The sequence below is a fragment of the Schistocerca serialis genome, chromosome 4 (genome assembly GCF_023864345.2).
Source record: "Schistocerca serialis cubense isolate TAMUIC-IGC-003099 chromosome 4, iqSchSeri2.2, whole genome shotgun sequence".
NCBI lineage: Eukaryota > Metazoa > Arthropoda > Insecta > Orthoptera > Acrididae > Schistocerca > Schistocerca serialis.
Window position 1 is genome coordinate 435,621,479 of NC_064641.1, and position 22,540 is coordinate 435,644,018.

Here is a 22,540-nt window from a genome sequence, read left to right on the forward strand (position 1 = left end):
AATGTGGGCCAACACAATACTGAATTCCAGCATTACCGATGGAGGGCGCCACGAACTTGTAAGTCATTTTCAGCCAGGTGTCCGGATACTTTGAAAGATGATTAATGTTAATGAAGTAAAGATCCACACAGTGGACACCAAGTGAAAAAGCTACTTCGTATGTTTCTGATCTAGACTACCATAAAAATGCGAAGGAACTGTTAATCAGAACTCAGGGAGAAGTTGTAGTCTAATACACAACCGATTTATTGATCTTAAACATGAAAAGACAACAAAATTATTAAAGGAACATCATACAAAAAATATTTATTTAACAAAAGCCTTACTAAAATGGGATCTATGGTGGACAAAGTGATCTGTTGGGGATCGACACACGACCTTAGGTTAGTTAGGTTTAACTAGTTCTAAGTTCTAGGGGACTAATGACCTCAGCAGTTGAGTCCCATAGTGCTCAGAGCCATTTGAACCTTTTTTTTTTTTTTTTTTTTTTATCGTCTTGTGAAACAACCACAAGGTAAACACACGTGCCGAACGTACACTCGTCGAAATCGCCAAGCCTTAAATGGCGCTATGAGGTGGCGCCACAGGTGCGCGTGATGTGCGTCTGCGCTGAAATTCTAATCAGTTGCATATCTCATCGCTGCAAACTCAAGGTGTAAATTTCACTTGATTCGGATGCTTCCTTCAGGGTGTTGCATTTACGGTGGCCAGCAGTGTATAATGTGTTTTAAGTCGAAGGAATCTCTCTCTCTTACACACCACCGAAAAGCTGTTTCCGATGTTCTGTTATTCTCTTCCCATCAGGAATGGGCGAGAACGCTTACACTCTAGCTGTATGCAGAAGTAACATTCACTTCCACCGCGTATGTGACTTCCGATCAGTGGCAGGTAGTTATTTGTTTCGCAAGAGTCTGCTTCTATTCCTACCACTAGCGAACACATCCTTCGAAGTCTGCTGTGAACTTTGTCTGACGCCTCATTTCTTCTCTTCTGTCTTTCGTTAACCTTTCCTGTTTGTTCCGGGAACCAAGAAGCGCCTGTATCTCTTGGCATTCTGCTACAGATTCTGGGTTATGCTTTTCATGCTTCCTCTCCAATAATCTCATGGTTGTGAACTCCTAATTGACTTGTGGCCTTCTCTATCTGCTTTTTGACCTGTATGTCAGCCCTTTCAACCCAATCTTTTGTCTTGTCAACCCATTTCTCTACTTTTTCTTGCCACCTATACAGCTTCGTTTGATCTTATTGCAGAGCGGTAAACTGATTTTGTACTTGCTCTATGTTCTCGACTCTCTCGATTAATTTCGTCATCTCTTTCCACGTTTCCTTTAATTTTTTCTCGTTTTGGTAATCTGTTCTTGATCTATTTTCTTGGCTTCTTGTGCCTCTTGCAATGTACAGCCTGCCAATAACCTCGTCTGTTCTGCTTCGTCTCTTGTTTCTGTCCTACGTTCGTCTCCCGTATTTCTTTCATCTGTCTCTGTATGTCTTTTATGTCTTTCCTAATCTCAGCCACCCCTTTCTGTGCATTTTCATTAATTTTCCTGAAAAACTGAAGACTTCTGAAACTATTTTTACTGTTTACTGTCTGTCTATTTGCAAAGAGGTTTGTGAACTCATTTGTACATCTCGTCACACCAGCGTTTCTGGTCTGCCACTCTCTTTCTTCTCATAATTTTAAATAATCATTACAGTGTCAATGTGTCATGAAGCGCACTTATCTTCCTCCTTGTCACCCTTATCATGTGCATTATTAAATTCATCCCTGGACTGAATGTGATCTAGATCAATTATTTCTTTATCACCCATGTTTGGACTTGGCATCAACTGCTCCTCTCCTAAATCGCCATCTACCCTACCTTCACTGTGCTCCATGATACTAACTGTTTTATTCTTGACATGGTCTTGTTCTATTAGTACCTTACTCTGTATTATCATTCAAATTGTGTACCATACTTCAAGTGGTTCAAATGGCTCTGAGCACTATGGGACTTAACTACTGAGGTCATCAGTCCCCTAGAACTTAGAATAATTAAACCTAACTAACCTAAGGACGTCACATACATCCATGCCTGAGGCAGGATTCGAACCTGCGACCGTAGCGGTCTCGCGGTACCAGACTGTAGCGCCTAGAACCGCACGGCCACTCCTGCCATACTCTATTGTTAACAAGGAAACCAGCTAATCTCATTACAGTTAATCTCTCAACCTATCACTTTACTTAACAAATCCCTTACCAATATAAATCCCATCCAGTTTTGCGATGTTGACATTACAACACAGATAACAATTCAGGCATGGAACATAATCCAAAAGCTTTAAAAAAGGCAAGATGAAATATGGCAAGCTTTTGGCTTGCCTCTATTCATTTTTGTTCATCTTTATTTATACAAATGGGAGCCAAATTACTTTATTGAGAGTCATGATAGCACAGTGATTTTATGAGCTTATTTCACTTCCTCTTATTAACCTCTTGTAGTCTAGCATGGTTCTAGATATGTTCATTTGCTTTATGGGCTATCTTTTTAAGTGTGGAGTGCTGTAAATATGACACGGGTGATGTATTGCGAGGTCCAGCAGAACGAACCACTGGGGTCCATGGCCAAGCTGGACTTTGCACAAACATAGGGAGAAGCCATATCAGGTAGGGCACCTGCCTCCTTGCCAGGCAACTTATAAGTTGCTGCGCCCCGCAATGGCGTAATTGTTTCTCTGAAAATATTTCGCTCCCAGACACCGCAAAATTTCAACAAGCCAGTGAATGGAATTTCTTCCTTTATTTTCTAAAAAAACTTCCCACCGAGAGCTACGTCCTCATGTGTTACTACTAACACTCCAACCGGTGCACATTCAGCCACCAGCTAGCCTCGCGTTACAGATCCCATGAAATGTCAACTTATAAGTTGCTGCGCCCCGCAATGGCGTAATTGTTTCTCTGAAAATATTTCGTTCCCAGACGCCGCAAAATTTCCACAAGCCAGTGAATGGAATGTCTTCCCTTATTTTCTAAAAAAACTTCCCACCGAGAGCTACGTCCTCATGTATTACTACCAACACTCCAACCGGTGCACATTCAGCCACCAGCTAGCCTCGCGTTACAGATCCCAAGAAATGTCAACAACCTTGCTAGTAGCAATCCTGATCCATCGTTTGTCCATTACGTACGTCAGTGCTGTTTGGTCAAGTTTTTAGGAAAGCTAGGACATGTTTATATGCTTCTTGCGCCTACCTCCCGTTACGTTTTGTTGGCAGAAGACATAAGCAAGTTGCTGGGAGGAGACATGAAACAAATGAGATGCTTATAATCGGTCGCAGAGATGAAGTGAATGGAGGTTGGAGGGTTTCGGGGTCAGAAGTCATGGACAGGTGGTGAACACTGAGTTGTGGCTACGCTCTCAAGTCGAGGATTTGCTGTGTCTCCACTCTGCTCACTGTACATTGAAGACTATGGTAAACATCGCTTACAGCTGCGGCATATTAGGGCAAGCGTGACTACTGTAGTTCAGTTGTAGGATAGCTAGCACTGGCTCATATTTAACAGTGTTTCCTCAGATCTTTAGGGATTTTGGGTGTTGGTTCCAGATAAAGTCACTGTGATCGTCTTAGTCAGGTTACTGTGCCTAGTCCACAGAATTAGGTCCGAGATTTTATGTAGCTCCATCTCTTTCAGTAATTTTGTGAGCTCAGAGCTTTAGTTTGCAGTTCTCAATGTGAGAGACATCTTTGTAGATTTCGTGACCACATAATTGTGTTCTGTTGCATTATTATTCATGTTTCTTTTGTAATAAACTGTAGTTATCTTAAATCTTGATTTTATTATCCAATCCATTTTCTTCATATGATAAATATTATTTTGGTTCCACTCATTTAGATTAACTGCTAGGGTCAGCAAATTAAAGCGTCAGTAATTTCGTTGATTACGTTAAGTTAAGCACTGCACCTTAAGTGTGTGCCTGTTTCTTGCTTAATTTCAGATTCAGTTACATTTCACATGCTGACAAACTTGGGTTTTGCAAGACAACCAAAGTGTCAAAGTCACTTGTAGCGCCACATTATACGATTCATATTGTTCAATTTAATGTTTTCGGTTTGTAGCATATTGCATACGTAATGTGCAACCTGAAGATTTCCCACGTTACCCTCAGACCATTTCTGTCACTCTTACGAGCTCACGTACAGGGATCCACGTGGGATGTCAACACCGTTAGTAACTGCGTCTGCTTGAAGTATCTCCTCAGAAACAAATTTAGAGTAATTTGGATTATAATTTGATGTGTAATTTGTAACAAAACAAATGTTTGATTAGATATGAGTATAAACTGTCCTTACCTTAATCTGAGAGCAGGCTTCTCATTTGTTGGAATATTCCCCTCCATACTGAGTCGTCAGCGTGGCAGACTGCCCTGTAAAGGGCCCATTTTCGATTCCCGCTTGGATCAGAGACTTTCTCTACTCGGAGACTGGGTATCGTGTTGTCGTCATCATCATTTTATTATCATCGACACACAAGCCGCTGAGTGGCGTCAGCCAAAAAGACTTGTACCAGGCGACGAGAGGTAACCATTTGCTGGAATGCAAGATAGCTTATTGATACTTGTTCCCTAAAGCAGGCTTGAAAATGAAAGGTTTATCGAAGGATCCACTCGATATTCGAGAATACAGAAAAAAACTTTTAAAGATACTTTAAAGGTCGTCATACAATGTGTGAAAAAAACTGTTATCTTACTTATTTCTTTTCTAAAATTCCTCTTTTTAGTTTTCTTACTCAAGGAAGAAATCCTTCACATCGGATTTATTTATTTATTTACTTGCTATTTTCTTTTAGTCGGTTATCTAATCGATGAACCTTCTGCCAGGCATTCAAGTGTGATTTGCGGAGCATCCATGTAGATGTAAATCTGTATAAAAGAACAGATCATATGTTGCACATGAATAGACATGAATAAAACACACAATATGTTAACATAATTTGAAATGTATTAGTAATAACTGAGCATTATGCTACCTAAGGGGGAAAATCTAAATACAATATCTACATAAAAAAAATAATTATTATAATAACTCAAAATAAAATCTACATACTACCATTTGGCTATCTGGTGCTTAGATATTTGATCATCTGGAATATGGAAGGCACGCACTACATCAGTAGCGTTACACAACGCAGCATGTTAGATTACAAATTTTGTAATTTATAAATCTGGATTACACGGATATACAACACCATACGGCACAGAACTACACTACATAACAACACACTACACTACTGTCCTTGGTATTGAAACCAAGCTGGATTTCTGGTTTGTCTGGACCGTTAGCCCCCGGCGTGCTAAGGTGCAACTCATGATTCTGTGCTGCTGTGCCCCCCCCCCCCCCCCAATGTCTAGAGATTCGGAGATGGCTGTCACAGTCTCAGGAAATTCCTCCTGGTCCTCCCTGATGCTCACCTCCTCACTGCTGCCAGGAAGTTATTGTAGGTGGATATTTTGCCATGGTGCATCTCGATATCATAGACTTTTACGTTGTTGTTGTTGTGGTCTTCAGTCCTGAGACTGGTCTGATGCAGCTCTCCATGCTACTCTATCCTGTGCAAGCTTCTTCATCTCCCAGTACCTACTGCAATCTACATCCTTCTGAATCTGCTTAGTGTATTCATCTTTTGGTCTCCCTCTACGATTTTTACCCTCCATGCTGCCCTGTAATACTAAACTGGTGATCCCTTAATGCCTCAGAACATGTCCTACCAACCGATCCTTTCTTCTAGTCAAGTTGTGCCACAAACTCCTCTTCTCCCGAATTCTATTCAATACCTTCTCATTAGTTATGTGATCTACCCATCTAATCTTCAGCATTCTTCTGTAGCACCACATTTCGAAAGCTTCTATTCTCTTCTTATCCAAACTATTTATCGTCCATGTTTCACTTCCATACATGGCTACACTCCATACAAATACTTTCAGAAAAGACTTCCTGACACCTAAATCTACACTCGATGTTAACAAATTTCTCTTCTTCAGAAACGCCGTACTTGCCATTGGCAATCTACGTTTTATATCCTCTCTACTTCGACCATCATCAGCTATTTTGCTCCCCAAATAGCAAAACTCATTTACTACTTTAAGTGTCTCACTACCTAATCCAATTCCCTCAGCATCACCCGACTTAATTCGACTACATTCCATTATCCTCGTTTTGCTTTTGTTCATATTCACCTTACATCCTCCTGTCAATACGCTGTCCATTCCGTTCAACTGCTCTTCCAAGTCCTTTGCTGTCTCTGACAGAATTACAATGTCATCGGCGAACCTAAAATTTTTTATTTCTTCTCCATTGATTTTAATATCTACTCCGAAGTTTTCTTTTGTTTCAAAAAAATGGCTCTGAGCACTATGGGACTTAACTACTGAGGTCATCAGTCCCCTAGAACTTAGAACTACTTCAACCTAACTAACCTAAGGACATCACACACATCCATGCCCGAGGCAGGATTCGAACCTGCGACCGTAGCGGTCACGCGGTTCCAAACTGACGCGCTTAGAACCGCACGGCCACAATGGCCGGCCTCTTTCGTTTCCTTTTATGCTTGCTCAATACACAGATTGAATAACATCACGGAGAGGCTGCCACCCTGTCTCACTCCCTTCCCAACCATTGATTTCCTTTCACGTCCCTTGACTCTCATAACTGCCATCTGCTTTCTGTACAAATTGTAAATAGCCTTTCGCTCCCTGTGTTTGATCCCTGCCACCTTCAAAATTTGAAAGAGAGCATTCCAGTCAACATTGTCAAAAGCTTTCTCTAAGTCTACAAATGCTAGAAACGTAGGTTTTGCCTTTCCTTAATCTATCTTCTAAGATAAGTCGTAGGATCAGTATTGCCTCACTTGTTCCAGTATTTCTGCGGAATCCAAACAGATCTTTTACGTGAGCAAATGCGTTTCTGTCCTGGTATATAGCATCATGTTTCATGGCACACTCACAGAGGATATAGTCCAGGGTGACGATTGCTCCACATTCATATGTGTCTCTGGTGCGTTGTGTATTTTTAGTAGGTAGCTGGGATATGGACCATATTCCGACAGAGTGTAGCTCCCTTGGTCCGAAGGACGTGTAATATTCTTGATCTTTCAATTATATTAGGAAGGAATTCGTAGTTTTTCCACCCTGTTTGTGGTCTGTCCCATATTTCTTGCCATTTTATATTAATTACTGTTTTTATTTCCTTAGCTGATGACACTCTTGTACACAGTGTCTCTGTCATCTTAACATATTCACTATTTTTGAGCCAATAGTGTGCACCATTCTTTCTTACGGCTAGGTCTAGAGATAGCAAGCACAATCAAAATGGTTCAAATGGCTCTGAGCATTATGGGACTTAGCGTCTGAGGTCATCAGTCCCCTAGAATTTAGATCTACTTAAACCTAACTAACCTAAGGACATCACACACATACATGCCCGTGGCAGGATTCGAACCTGCGACCGTAGCGGTCGCACGGTTCCAGACTGTAGTGCCTAGAACCTCTCGGCCACCCCGGCCGGCTAGCAAGCACAATCATCACCAACAGCGCCTCTGACGGTGTTGTTCTATACGCGCCTTTCAGAAGCAGAAGTACACTGCTCTTTGCTCATCGTACCTTTCTGGCTCTATGAGTCCAAACACTCCACCCACACTACCCCAAAAGTAGCGAGTAGTTTCAGTTTTTGTACGTTCTCGTTGCACTTAGTGACAGCTGAAAACTTCTTTGGCCAGTTGATGCTATTTTATTTACGATTTTAATGCCTCTCTGGCGGACGATTTCTACATGTGCATGGAGGTCTTGCTTTTCGTCGATGTTAATTCCAACGTACTTTTAGACGAGTACTTTTTTTCTCTTCACTTGGTCATTTATTATGATTGTGGAATTTCTCATTCTGATAATGTTACTTTTATAATATGTAAAGTGTTTTGTGTGCTGCTGTCGTTAGTTTGTTTTCTACGCACAATTTATTTACTCTTTTACGAACTACCCTACTATTTTCCTTTAATTTAGTCCTTGTGTTGGCAGATTGTACGGTTAACAGATCGCCTGTGTAGGCGATACAGCCTGTAGTCAAGCCAGTTCAATGATGGCTCTATGCCAACATCCGACAACTCTGCACCATAAACAGAGCCCTGTGGGCAGGCTTTGGTGAAGTCTTTCACAGTTTTCTGTCCAGTACATTCTAATTGCACTTGCAATCTCGTAGACTCATATAGAGACACCTGAGATAGTCCATCTGTTGCACTCTTTTGAACAGGGCAAGTTATTACAAATTGTCAAACGTCCTGGCTGTATTAATCATGATCCCTTCAACACACTTGTCGTCTGAGGTGTTCACAATATTCATTGCGTGATTTATCACATCCTCGGTGGATTCCCCTTCCGTGAAACGGTATCTCAGGGGGCTCATGCCTCTTACCTATCTGTGGTCTCTCAGGTGGCGACACTGAATTTTTTCCTGTACTTTGGATACAGCATTTACCGAAAAAATCGGGCTGTAAGGTTTCGGTTCCCTTGGGTCTTTGATTTCCCCTTTTTTTAGTATGATGATATTTGAAATGTTCCAGATTCTGTACACATGACCCTGCAAAAGACATTCGTTTAATAACACTGTTATACGTGCTACAATTTGATCCACTAGCTGATGCAACATTTTTGCCAATATTGTATGTGGCCCTGTTGCTTTCTTCTTCTTTAACTTAATTATTCCCAGCCTCACTTCCTCCTGGACAAATGGAATCACAGAATTATTGGTCAAATGCTGCTCTAGTAGTTCAGAGCGAAGATATTGACGGTACTCTGCGTCTTCTATCGATGTATCGTCCAGTAACAAGCTTATGAGTAGGTGCTGCGCTGATGTCTCTTAGTCTGCCGCCATTATACGGAAGGATCTCCACAGGATTGATAATACAGTGCCTTGCTTGTTGCAAATTTGCATGGAAAACTCCAAACACGTTCCCATTTGGTCCCTAATGTACGCCTCCCATTTTTATACTCTTCTTTAGTATAATGGTTCTTTGTATTGTTGTTTGACTCTTTGTCAGAAACGCAGGCTTCTTCTGTGGGGGCTGCCAAAAGGAAGGTGAGCATTATCAGAGATTCTGGAAATCGTGGCGGATTCACCCACGACGAGTACATCACTCCATCAATGTAGCCCCTGTCGAATAAACGGAAATGGAACGAGGTCAAAGAGACGACGAATCTTCCAGTTACACAAAAGAAGGTCAGAACTTTTCCATAGTGAACCTGTACATCGTTCAGAAAGCTATAGATAAAACTGCAGGCCTACTAAAGTCCTGCACTAGCTCATACAATGGAACACTGCTTCTAGAGGCAGACCATCCCTATCAAGACCAAAAACTGCTTAAAGCTATGCTCCTCACTAAATATCCTCTTCATGCAGAGGCTTAGCGAATATTAAATTCTTTACGTAATGTCATATATACTCGGCTGCTTGATGGCGAGGGAGCTATACAACATTATCTCTCTGATCAGGGCATAACTGCAGTCCACCGTGTTATGGAGAGAGTTGATTCAGAATTAGTGCCTACCTGCACCCTTTTCTAAACGGTTAATCGAGTGGAGTTCCCAATCAAGGCAAGGCTATGAAGTTATCAATGTCAGACACTACATACCAAAGCCAATATGTTGCTATCAATGTCAGCTTTATACTCATTTCCACATGCCCCATAAAAAGGCAGCCAAACGTGTATGTGTGGCAAGGATGTTCATGTCGGTGACTGCCCACATTCTCCTCCCCACTACATCAATTGCACTGGCAACCATGTCGCTTCATCCTGCAGATACCCTGTGTACCCGGAAGAGCGAGCCATTCAGGAGATTCACATGAAGGAAAAGGTACCCCTTAATGTTGCTCGGAAAATGTTAGCTAGCCGAGAGCCTTGTATACCACTTTCTGGCAGTTAAAATATCTTTGTTGCTACGCCACGACCCATGAAAGTTAGGGCCACACAGTCCTGCGACCTCAAGTTCAGCGCTACAGTTGTGAAATCGCCTAGTGCTAAGGTGATTTCCTAAACTCCGCCCACTACAGACGCTAAACACACCCAAAAACCTTCGACAACACTGGTGACACAATCAGAAGAACAGAAACTTAGAAATGTGTACTCCTGAGATGACTTTTGCGCACCTCAACTCAGCGAACGTCTGAGCCTACGTCTGACAAATGCAAAGACCCTAAGAAACCGAACAAAGACAAACGTTCTTCCCCTCCTGTAACTCTGTGTCCTCTACAACAGTGACACTATGCAACAACTCTGTCTGGTCGACCTCAAGTATGTGTGAATCCCTACCAATTCATCATCTTGGAGTCAGCTGACCGGCCCAGGGAGGTTATTGGTATCTCTGAAGAAATAATGGAACAGTATACTCCAACCTCAGAAACCGTAGCAGCAAGCAGCCAAAATCTGGCACTCGCCAGCCACTGAAGTAAGTAATAAGGGAAATTTCTCCTATATTCTCATACGGCTGTTCTCTAATGGTACATTCCTGGCATCAGATCACAGACTTAAAACTGCTATTGCGATCGCAATGTTCGGTTCCTTTATGCCTCCAGGAAACGAAATTACGTCCTCCAAACGCTTTGACCTCTTACACTTCACTCCAGTAACTTTCGACACTCATTCGGGACGAATTTCGTTGATCACCCAGCTACAAGTTGTTGGTCCGTCTTTCTCTCCCCAATTACACCTTTTTTCTTTTTAATATGTACATATCGCCGTCATCTGATCTCACCTATTCCCACCATCCCATTTGGGGCTCCCTGAGAACCTGCCTGAGATGCTCTCTGCTAGTAGATACTCTCAACCAGCTTAGTCTCATTTCTCTCAACACAGGTGAACCCTCATTTATCTCAGATTCCACACACACTTTCTCGCACTTGGATCTCTCGTTCTGTAATGCACAGCTTGCCCACCATCTAGAGTGGTCTGTTCTCTTAGTGACATACGCAAGCGTCCATTTCCCGTGTGTTATTCATCTGCCAAGTCATGTTCTATCTATGGGCAGGACCAACTGGCAGGTTTATAAAGCTGGTTGGAGGCTCTAATCTTCGCTGGCAAACATCGACGAACAATATTTCCACAGCAGTGATGATAAGTTGGAGTGTCTTATGAATGTTATCCTTACCACTGCGGAATGTTCCATCCCACGAATCTGTTCCCTACCGCGACGTGTCCCATTCCCCTGGTGGTCTGACGAATGCCGCGATGCGGTTCGCGCGCTGCGACGTGCTCTCCATGCCATTGAACGCCATCCCGTAAAGGGGAATTGTATTCGTTATAAACAGTTGCTCTCAAAGGGTCGTCGCGTTATGGGAGATAGCAGAAATGGTAGTTAGATCTCTTTTATCAATTCTGTTAATCGTTTTATTCCCTCTTCTGTTGTTTGGGGTAACCTATGTCGGATTTCTGGAAACAAAGTATATCTCCCGATTCCCGACCTTACTGTCGCGAACGGTGTCACTGTGGACCCTGTCGATATTTCCAACATTTTGGGTCGATACTTTGCGGAGATGTCTAGCCCCACCCATTCCAGTCGTCTTCCTACCTCGGAAACAAGCGGAGGAGGCTCAGGAGATATCTTTCCTCTCTCGGAATTGCGAATGCTACAATACTGTTTTTACTATGTGGGAGCTCGAACATGCTCCTCTGCTCCAGCATTGGACGATTACCACATTCAGATTTTGTAGCACTTATCTACCCTAGCCTGGTAAGAACAAACATCTCCTATCCACCTACCGCCCAACTTCCGCCACCAGAAGTGTCTGCAAGGTGATGGAATCTGTGATCAATGGTCGGCTGGTATGGTGACTTGAGTCTCGGAATTTGCTGACCAATGCATGGTGTGGATTTCGTAAGCACCGCTGCGCAGTTGATCACCTCGTCCCGCTGCCAGTCGATATTACGGACCATTTTCAGGGGAAATGCTAGAATGTAGCTGTTTTTTTTTTCTGATTTGGAGAAGGTTTACGATAACTGGTTGAGGACAGACACGTCTGCACCATACACACTTGGGGCTTCCGAACCCACTTCCCCCATTCTATTCAGGAGCTTTAAAAGACCACTTTTCAGTGTACGTGTGGGTTCGGCTTTGTCGAACTCTTTCATTCGGGAGAGCGTACTACCTCTGGGCTCTGCGCTGAGCGTAGCCCAATTTGACATAGCAGTTGACCCTATCATGGACTGTCTCCCGTCAGATATCTCAGGCTCGCTTTTCCTCGATGACTTTGCGATCTACTGCAGCTGTCAGTGGATCTGTTTACTTGAGCGATGACTTCAGCGATGTCCCGATCGTCTTTACTCGTGCAGCATCCACAACGGCTTCAATTTCTTCATTGAAAAAACTGTCTGTCTGAACTTCTGGCGGCGTAAAGGGTTTCTTCCACTGTCCTTACACTCGGCCTGTTGTTTTTCCGTCTGTTTAAACCTCGAAATTCTTGGGACTCATGCTCGGTGGGAAACTCTGTTGGTCCATCCATATTTCTTGTCTGGCATCACGCTGAACCCGAGCTCTAAATATCCTACGTGTTTTAAACGATACTTCATGGGGAGTGGATCGGAAAATCCTCCTACGCTTATATCAGTCCCTTGACCGATGAAAATTGAACTGTGGGTGTCTCGTTTACTCATCTGCACGACCGTCTGTTTTACGCTGTCTCAACACAATCCACCATCGAGGCATATGTTTGGCCACTGGAACTTTCTACACTAGCCCAGTTATGAGTCTCCAAGCAGACGCTGCCGAACTACCCCTGTCATACCGGCTGATGTTCTCAGCAGATACGAGTACCTTCTGTCTTCTATGCTTAACCATCCATCCTAAGCTTCCTTTTATGATGACTCCCTTGAGCGCCAATACGGGGTAAGCGCAGCTTATTTGTTGCCTTACGGAGTTCACTTTCGTATACTGCTTCGGAAGCTTAACCTTACACTACCTGCCAAGATTCCGATGGGTGAGAGCCCTTCGCCGCCTTGGCTTCGTGAAGAGGTCCTCGTTCATATTGGATTTAGTTCGCTTCCCAAGCACACTACTCTGGATCCGACCTATCGCTGTAAGTTCCTCGAACTTTGCACGCAGGTTGGAGACAGCACCTTTGTCTTCACTGATAGCACTGAGACTGACCGTGGTGTAGGATGCACCTTTGTCACTGTCAACAAACATTTTAGATGTCGGCTTCTAGAACTGTGCTCGATTTTTACTGCAGAGCTTTACGCCCTCTATCAGGCTACCCAGTACATCCGACGACATAGGCTTCTCAGTTGTGTGTTACATTCCGATTTACTTAATGCCTTCTAGAGCCTCTGATTGCTATACACATACCACCTCTTAGCACCACGAATCCAAGAATGCCTCCACTCTCTCGCTGATGATGGAGCCAACGTCATGTTCACGTGGGCCCCTGGTCGCATAGGAGTGTCGGGGAATGAAGCTGCCTATGGTGCACCTAAGGGCCTTTTAGCTATTTTCCCCTTCAGATGATCACTGTGTTGCCACATGTAGGTACGTTTTTTCGCTGTGGCATGAACACTGGTCTTCTCCACATGGGGACAAACTCTGGGAAATCCAAAGCCTCTCAACGGCTTGGACGACTTCCTGTCACTCCTCTCGTCACGAGGAGATATTTTTAGCTGGGCTGCGTATTGGGCACTGTCGTTTCAGTCACCGTCATTTGTTAAGTGGAGACCCCGCTCGACTCTCTCCTTACTGAAACCAGCCATTGACAGTGTGCCATTTTCTGGCCCAATGGCGATTTTATAATCGTTTAAGTATGTTTGCCATCTGAATTATCGGGTATTTTAGCAGATACGGTACGAGCTGTAGACCGTGTTTTACTTTTTATTCGACGTGGTCATATGGTGAAGTAAATTTTATTTTCAACATTTTGAGCATCCTCCTCAAAGGGGAAGTGATCGTTTTTAGCTATCCCTCTACTCCAGTCGTTTAGGCTCTGATAATTGTCGATTTTAAATTCATTTGGTAACTGACCATTTTAAGATATGACACGGGCTTTTATAACCTCACCTTTTTTGTGCTCTAAAGCAACAACAAACAACATTAAAAATCATTGGATGACGTCCAGATGTTACGACCTGTGCTGTAACTGGCATGTGGAGTAACGCCCCGTTTCTGAAATGTGGCACCTTTGTACGTAGAATGAGTAGCTCGAACTACCTAAAACTTTTCCGAGTTCGTGCTTCACCATGGCACTGCGGATCGCATTTACGTGGCCGACTTTAATCGTTTCTCTCTGTTCCATTGCCGTTGGGGTGCGATCTAATTGTAAGCGAGTGCTACAAGTGCACTCTAATCTGTAATGATATACAATTCGGCCAAGTGTCAACATTAACTGCCTGCACAGATGCTCAATATTAATGTCTTCTGCTTCCTCTTAAAGACGACGTCAACTAGAAACTGCAGTTTCTTTGTATTTGTGGCGAGCTGTTGACACTAAACTGAATATAACTAGCCGGCCCGGATGGCCGAGTGGTTCTAGGCGCTACAGTCTGGAACCACGCTACCGCTACGGTCGCAGGTTCGAATCCTGCCTCGGGCATGTATGTGCGTGATGTCCTTAGGTTAGTTAGGTTTAAGTAGTTCTAAGTTCTAGGGGACTGATGACCTTAGAAGTTGAGTCCCATAGTGCTCAGAGCCATTTTTTTAATGTAATTAACTTCCTTCATGGCAGGAAAATCTGTGGTACAGCCTCTTGGAAGAATGTGCTTAACATGTTTTATTATTGCTGTGTTTAACACATGTATGTACTCCAATTTAGGCGGTCTTATTGCGTTTTCACATACTGCGTAAACAGGCCGTGGGTCCGCCTATAAACTTCTTCCATTTTTCGTTTCATTTCTATCACTGATTGTATCCTTTTCGCAATTCCCGTTGCCATATGTAGGTTCTATGATCTGTGTGTTTTCGTAATCTTCCTGTATTATCTGTCGCGTGTATGACAGTCCGCTACTGTGGCTTGTTGCGTGTTGCAAGACCTTGCATTCATTGGACTTTCAACTTCTTCTGAATTTGATAGGCATGCTGTCCGTCCTTGTTTTCTTTTCTTCTTAGCCACGTCCAGAAACTCCACTCCTTCTCTCCATTATTGTTATTATTGGCCTTTCTATTGTCCATCTCGTTATCACCCTTGTCTATATGATCACACACGTTTTCGGCTTTTTTCGCTATGTCTCTTCTCGTTCTGCCCTTAACCAGAGTATTTGGCTCTTTCTTCGTCTCGCTTTCTTTCTGATAGGTGTTTCCGTTTCTTACAAAGATGGGACGTAATTTTATAATCCGTTTGATCATTGGACTTCGGTTTAATAGCTTTCATCCTCGACAGCGTTTCACATTCTTTGACTGTCGACCTGTTATTTGCTGCGTTTCTATTTGTTCTGTAGTTTGTGTGGTGCTCGCCAGCACAGTGGTCAGTGGTTCAGAATCCATATTCGGTTCTTTGAATGTCCCGCTCCATGAACATCTGGTACATCGCACAGTGTTTACGTAGTTGATTGCCTGATTTCTTCCTTCCTTCCTCGTCCCCCGTTGCGAAACTAAAACACAGCAGCACGGCAGTCGGCGTACAGAAGCAGCAGCGTCAAAGCTGCTCACAGTGACAAAAGCAGCGCCTGTTCTCAGTCTGAAGGGTCTGTGCTATGCAGGAAAACGCTTGTCGGCGTCACGGCGTTGCGTAAAGCCAGCCAGCCCCGTGTAGTAGTGTACTGCTCCTGCACTAGCTGCAACGATATCTGTGAATTCCTCAGGAACGAGACAAAGATTTTCAGAGATTAAATAACATTAACTTGTTCCTCCTTCCTGAAACAGGCCCAATTTAACTTTCGTTATCATCCACATCGATTCACGCTGTCCTGTTTTCTTACTTATTCCCTAAACTGCTGACCAGGTTTGTCGATGTTTCCTGTTATGCAGTGGTTGACATGCACTCAGTGACCATCGAGAAAAGTAAACACAATCAATAAAATATTTTACGTATGAGGGAGCCTGGTAGGACACCTAAAATATTCAAAGTTCAAAGTTCGACTATATTTCTCTCTTTAGCTTCGTAGAATACTATAAAAGACAGCCATTGTGGCCGAGCGGTTCTAGGCGCTTCAGTCGGGAACCGCGCGACTCCTACGTTCGCAGGTTCGAATCCTGCCTGCATGGATGTGTGTGATGTCCTTAGGTTAGTTAGGTTTAAGTAGTTCTAAGTTCTAGGGGACTGATGACCTCAGAAGTTAAGTCCCATCGTGCTCAGAGCCATTTGAACCAATACTATAAAGGCTGGCTCCTCTTTTGCATAAATGAACCCGTTCTTGTATAATGCAGGTCGATTGTCCAGATTTGTTTATACCTCGCAACATTGTCCAACGCATGTCCTCTAACTCGTTCTACGTAATTTACACCTAGCAACAACCAGGAAAATTATGTAACATTTATTATGTTACAGTATTATGGTCTTTTCAAATAAAAATCTATTAGGTGCAAACTTATTATGTTCTCTTATGACACTTTACAAATTAAAATCAACAGTAATCTCCATAGCAGTAACAGGACAATACACTGAGGTGACAAAAGTCGTGGAATACCTTCTAGTATTGTATCGCACTTCCTTTTGCCAGGGGTAGTGTAGCAACTCCATGTGGAATGGAGTCGTTAGAAGTCTCCTGCAGAAATGTTGAGCCATGCTGCGTATATAGCCGTCCATAAATGTGTAAGTGTTGCCGGTGCTGGATTTTGTGTACGAACTGACCTCTCGATTACATCCCATAAATGTGCGATGGGAATCCTGTCGAGTGACCTGGCTCCAAATCATTTGCTCGAATTGTCCAGAATGTTCTTCAAACCAGTCGTGAACAACTGTGGCCTGGTGGCATGGCGTACTGTCGTCCATAAAAATTCCATCTTTGTTTGGGAATACGAAGTCTATGAATGGCTGCAGATGGTCTCCAAGTAGCCGAACATAATGATCGGTTCAGTTGGAACAGAGGACTCATTCCATTACTTGTAAACACAGCTCACACCATTATGGAGCCACCACCAGCTTACACAGTGCACTTGCGTCCTGGGCTTCATGGAGTCTGCACTACATTCGGACCTTATCATCAGCTCTTATCACGTAAAATCTGGACTTATCCGACCAGGCCTCGGCTTTCCAGTCTCTATGGTCCAACCGTTATGGTCACGAGCCCACGAGAGGCGTTACCGGCGACCTCGTGCTGTTAGCAAAGACACTCGCGTCGGTCATCTGCTGCGACAGACTATTGACCCCAAATTCCGCCGTACTATTTTAATGGATACGTTCGTCGCACGCCCCATCTTTATTTCTGCGGTTATTTCAAGCAGTGTTGCTTGCCGGTTAGCACTGACAACTCTATATAAATGCCGCTGCTCTTGGTCGTTAAGTGAAGGCCGTCGACCACTGCGTTGTCCGTTGTGAGAGGTAATGTCTCAAATTCGTTATTTTCGCCAAACTGTTGAAACGGTGGATCCCGGAATATTGGATCCGTAATAGTTTCCCAAACAGAATGTCCCACGAATCTAGCTCCAACTACCGTCCCACATTCACCTGAGTACAAATGACAGCTCCTTCAAAGCACTGCCCTTTTATACTGTGTATGTGCATATAGATGACCCATGACTTTTGTCACCTCAGGTATAGGCTCTATGTTAAAATGGTGCTATAGTCGTGTGTGACGCCACTTCCAGTATTTCTTCTTCTTCTCCTTCTTTTTCCATCTTCTTCAACCATAACTGTTAGTTTTGTGATGAGGTGCTCGAATTACTATTTAATATATTTCAAACTTTCATTTGGAGCGCACATTCACTGTACGACACCTGCTTTAATTGTTGTCAATTTTGACAGAGTGAGCTTTTTAATTGATGCTGCGTAAGACATGGTGTTTACGGCAGTCACTAAGTACACATACATATTACACACCATACTTTTTGAAAAAAAATATGTTGTAAATTCACTTTAACCATCTGAAACCACAGAGCGACATGTTTGCTGACGAGGAGCATACGTAAAGATGAGAAGAATGGAATGGCAAAAGAATAAGTTGAAACAAATTGACAAAAGAGTATACTTGAAAAATGGATGCGAGCTGCCATCTTAGCTTTTGTCACCATGAATAAGATAAAACAAGCTGATGCGTGTTGGTACAGGATAAGGGAGGACGTGGACACCCATCTGCTTTGACTGTAGTACCATCGCCACACCTAAGCACAAGCAGCTTATTTTGACCAACTTGTGTTTTATTTCACCATTCTTAAATTAACACGAAAACGGCCGCGAGTGCAGAATGCTGACCCTCACTCTTACCTCATCCACATGGCATCTCTGGCTAATGGGTGACACGGCGACAGGCGACTGGCTCTTCTGTGGCCTCAACGGCGATGTTTGTATTATATTATGCTTTATCCTTGCATAAATGGTCTGTAACTGCCTTCTTAATCAATTACTTCATTTTTAAAAGACACTACGTCATATCACACCTGCAATACCAGCAGAAACGATGTCATTATTGGGGCTTAACGGAACTATGACCCGTAATACAGTATGTTTCGAAATAAGTAGACTAGTTTTAAGTTTCTGTAGCATTTATTACATTAACCTTACAATTGTAAATAATACATCAAATGTAATAGCAACTCAAACTGTTTTGTTCGCATACCTGTGCGCAAAAGGAATAGTGTGGAACGACCGAGAATGACTAAATAACGGGCTGAACGACTGAGTGTCTTTCACGCATAAATCAGTTCGCAAGGGAGGGTTTGAATTAGCAGTTCCAGTGACCTAGATGTGGAGAATTTTAAGGAGACGCTTATAACTACACCTTTATCGGCTGCAGTTGTTACAAGCTCAAAGCCTACAGACTACGATTTACTTGCCAACTTTGCAAACGAAATGTTGCTGCATGACGATGAAGATTTTCTGGATCGTGTCGTCTTCAGTGGTCAGTCGACATTTCACCTAAGTGGAAATATGAACACACATAATATGCGCATTTGGGTGTCAGCAAATACCCACGAGGCGGTACAGTTGCAATGAGACTCCCGCAAATTGAATGTTTTTTGTGCCATATCCCAGCGGAAATTTTAGGAGTCTTTCAGTGAAGCAACTGGTGTGTCTTTATCTTGGTGCGCTGGAGCTATGGGAAGAAACTGAACGCAGAACTTTATTTGGCAGCAAGATGGTGCGCCGCCTCATTGGTATAACCCAGTACGCGATTGGTTAAAGACATTGTACCCGACTGCTGGATTAGCCGCAAGGAGCCGGATAATAGAGCTTGTTTTGCATGACCTCCACACACGATCTGGCACCATGCGATTTTTACCTTTAGGAGATCATAAAGAATCAAGTGTATGTGCCTCTGGTATCATCTGATCTACCTGACTTTAGAAACAGCATTTTGCAACAATTACTCCAGACACACTCATCCAGGTTTGGGAAGAACTCGCCTATCGGCTCGATGTGTGACGAATGGTGCCCATACTGAACGCATGCAAAAAAACACTGCTTGAGTTGCTCTTTCATTTACTGTGTTATTTATAATTGTACGTTGAATAAAATAAATGCTAAAAAGCCTCAAAAACAAGTACATTCCGTTTGAAAATTTGGAAATATACGGTAAAGACTATGGGACCAAACTGCTCAGGTCATCGGTCCCTAGGCTTACGCACTACTTAATCTAACTTAAACTAACTTACGCTAAGTACAACACACACACCCATGCATGAGGGAGGACTCAAACCTCCGACGGGGGGAGGTGCGCGAACCGTGACAAGATGCTTGAGACCGCACGGCTACCCCGCTCGGCTATACAGTTTAAAACACCCTGTGTACTTTGCCGTACTCCTCATATCTACTGTACTTCTGAAATTCTATCCCTAGGCTCCAACCCAGATCTTTTCAGTTTTCTGCTGATACATCCAAGATACCCATCAATTTTCATCTGGCGGAATCCACACAGTTTCCACCCTCATACGCACAAAATTCACAACCATCAGCCCAGTATTGTACTACTTATTATGATCTAGAAATATCATGTAACTGACATGGAAGCTGTGTAACTGACATACAACCCAAAATATCCAAAATTTATAGAGCTGCTAATAAAGAGAACTGGGGACTTCAGTAACCAATGTTTCTCTCCATTTTCAAGATCTTGTTTTGCTTTAGTGCTAACTGCGCAAACGCTGCCCAGATTTCAGCTGTACATTAGTTTTATCACTTGCTATTAGCCCCCGAATGCTATGCAATATTAAGAACTAGTTCATCGTTTATGGAATAATTTATTGAGTCGCGTCTTTTAAATAAGAGAACACATTCATTAATTTCATAGTTTTCACAAACGTTACTTCCTACAACTTCTGTGATCAGAAATGCAAACGTGTTGCTTTGCTAATGCCAGAACAGGCTGTCCCGTGCTCTTCCAGAAAGGCGGTTCAGATCTCACTATCGGACCATTTTGTTTAAGGTTTCCCATGATTTCTTTAAATCGCTTAAGGCGATGGTCTGGATGGTTCCTTTTAAAGGGTACAGTCGATTTCCTTCCACTTTCTTCGCCAGTCTAAACCTCTAATGACCCATAAAATGCGTTGTGCATAAACATAACTTTTTTTCCTGTCAAAGAAATTGCAATAAGCTACCAAACTTCGAATTCTAGTTGAAATCACCATCACAATAGCACCTAAACGTTAATTTTGCTGATGCTGCACGTCTTATTCATGCACACTGAAGGCAAAACAACGAACTAGTACGCTTCGTTTCTCTCTCACTCTTCCACTCCTCCAGTTATTGATTTTACTCTCATATGAAGATTTTCAAACGTCCATCATAACAGCTATACGATGTAAAGCCAAAGAGTTTTATGTTACATAAAAAATTTAAACAAACTGTAAACCTTCCATCCTTCTGTTCGGCATGCGTAAGATATTCACTAAAATTATCGTCTGCAATGCAGAAAAATATTGCATTTAAATCAAGCAACGGAAAAAACTCTTTTAAGAAGTGGATATACCACAGTGGCCAAGTAGTTAAGAGACCAATGGGACCAATGACTCGGCTAGGTATAATAGATTCTGGCACTGATTGTTACTTGTCTTAATCAAAAATAGACTCATAGCCATTGAGGAAAAAAGCACTTATTCGTTACTGAGAAGTACCTACGACCCTGCTACAGCTAATGAAAGTGCAGCACGCCACCTCGCCTTGGTGATTGTGGTGGCACACGAGTATCATGGCATGGACTTCACGAGACACTGAAAGGGGGCCAAAAGTCACGGACATTGTTCTAATCTGCGTCCAGCACTCGCAAACCTCGCTCGAATACGTCCGGGTGTTCTGTATAAAATCTATGTCAAGCTACCTAGGGGCTACGCGAGTACCCTCACGTCTGTTGAGAGCACTCAGGTGATTCTATCACAATTTTGGAGCGATGGAGTGTTGTATGGATTTACTAAATGTGTATGTCACCTTTGGGGTGCTGAAGGAGACAAACGAATGCACATGATTGGACAGTAGTTCCTGAATCCTTCGTCAGTAACAGGCAGAGATAGACATACCCAGAAATACATTTCATCCAAAGTAAACATTCATCACATTAAAATACTTCCAGCAACTGCCAGAAAGACTAGCATGATGCATTGCCTCAAATGGTTACTGACGCTTATCAATGAGCCGTATTCATCAATCGAACGCTACATTCTGGCGTTCCTGCGCCGATGCTAATCTCTGTAACGTGTAATGTGCAGTGCGTAAAATACACAAGATGGTGGTGCCTTCTGTATCCCGTAACGAGGAGGTATCTCTGATGACATGGCTACTCATTGGTTACTGTACACAGCCCAGTGATATTAATGATACCACCGCCTATGTTCGATGTCAGCTTGCAGTAACCACTCACAGACGCCAGGTGACAACACTAGAAGTGAAGGGTATATAAAGCGTGTCGGAGAGACGCAAATAAAGGAGCAGTCGTTGTCGTAATGCTGTCACTGATATTCAGATGAGCATGATCATTGGCTTTCGGACGAACAATGGAAGCGTTTCCGAAACGGATAAGTTTGTAAATTGTTCACGTGCCGAAGTGGTTAAAATATACCATGCAAGGCAAAATGGCGCCATCCAAAACCGACACTCAGAAATCTGTGGTGCACCACGGGCTGTAGATGTCTCGGGTGAACGAAGGCTGCGGAGATGTGTATGATAGAACAGACGTGCAATTGTTGAGCAATTGACCGGCCAGATCAACCAACGGGATAGCGACACTGTCTCCTCAAACACTGTTCAGCGAACGTTGCTACAGGGTGCGTCAAAAAATGTATACACACTTTAAAGCGTCATACAAAATTTATTTCCCGTTCTACAATGTTAAATTTCTGGAAATGGAAAGCTTAAAGTCCAATTGGAAAAATAAATGTACTTTGCAAATGTGATTAATGTTCAAACTGGTGGCCTTCAGCATCATCAATACATTATTGAGTACGAGTCACCACTG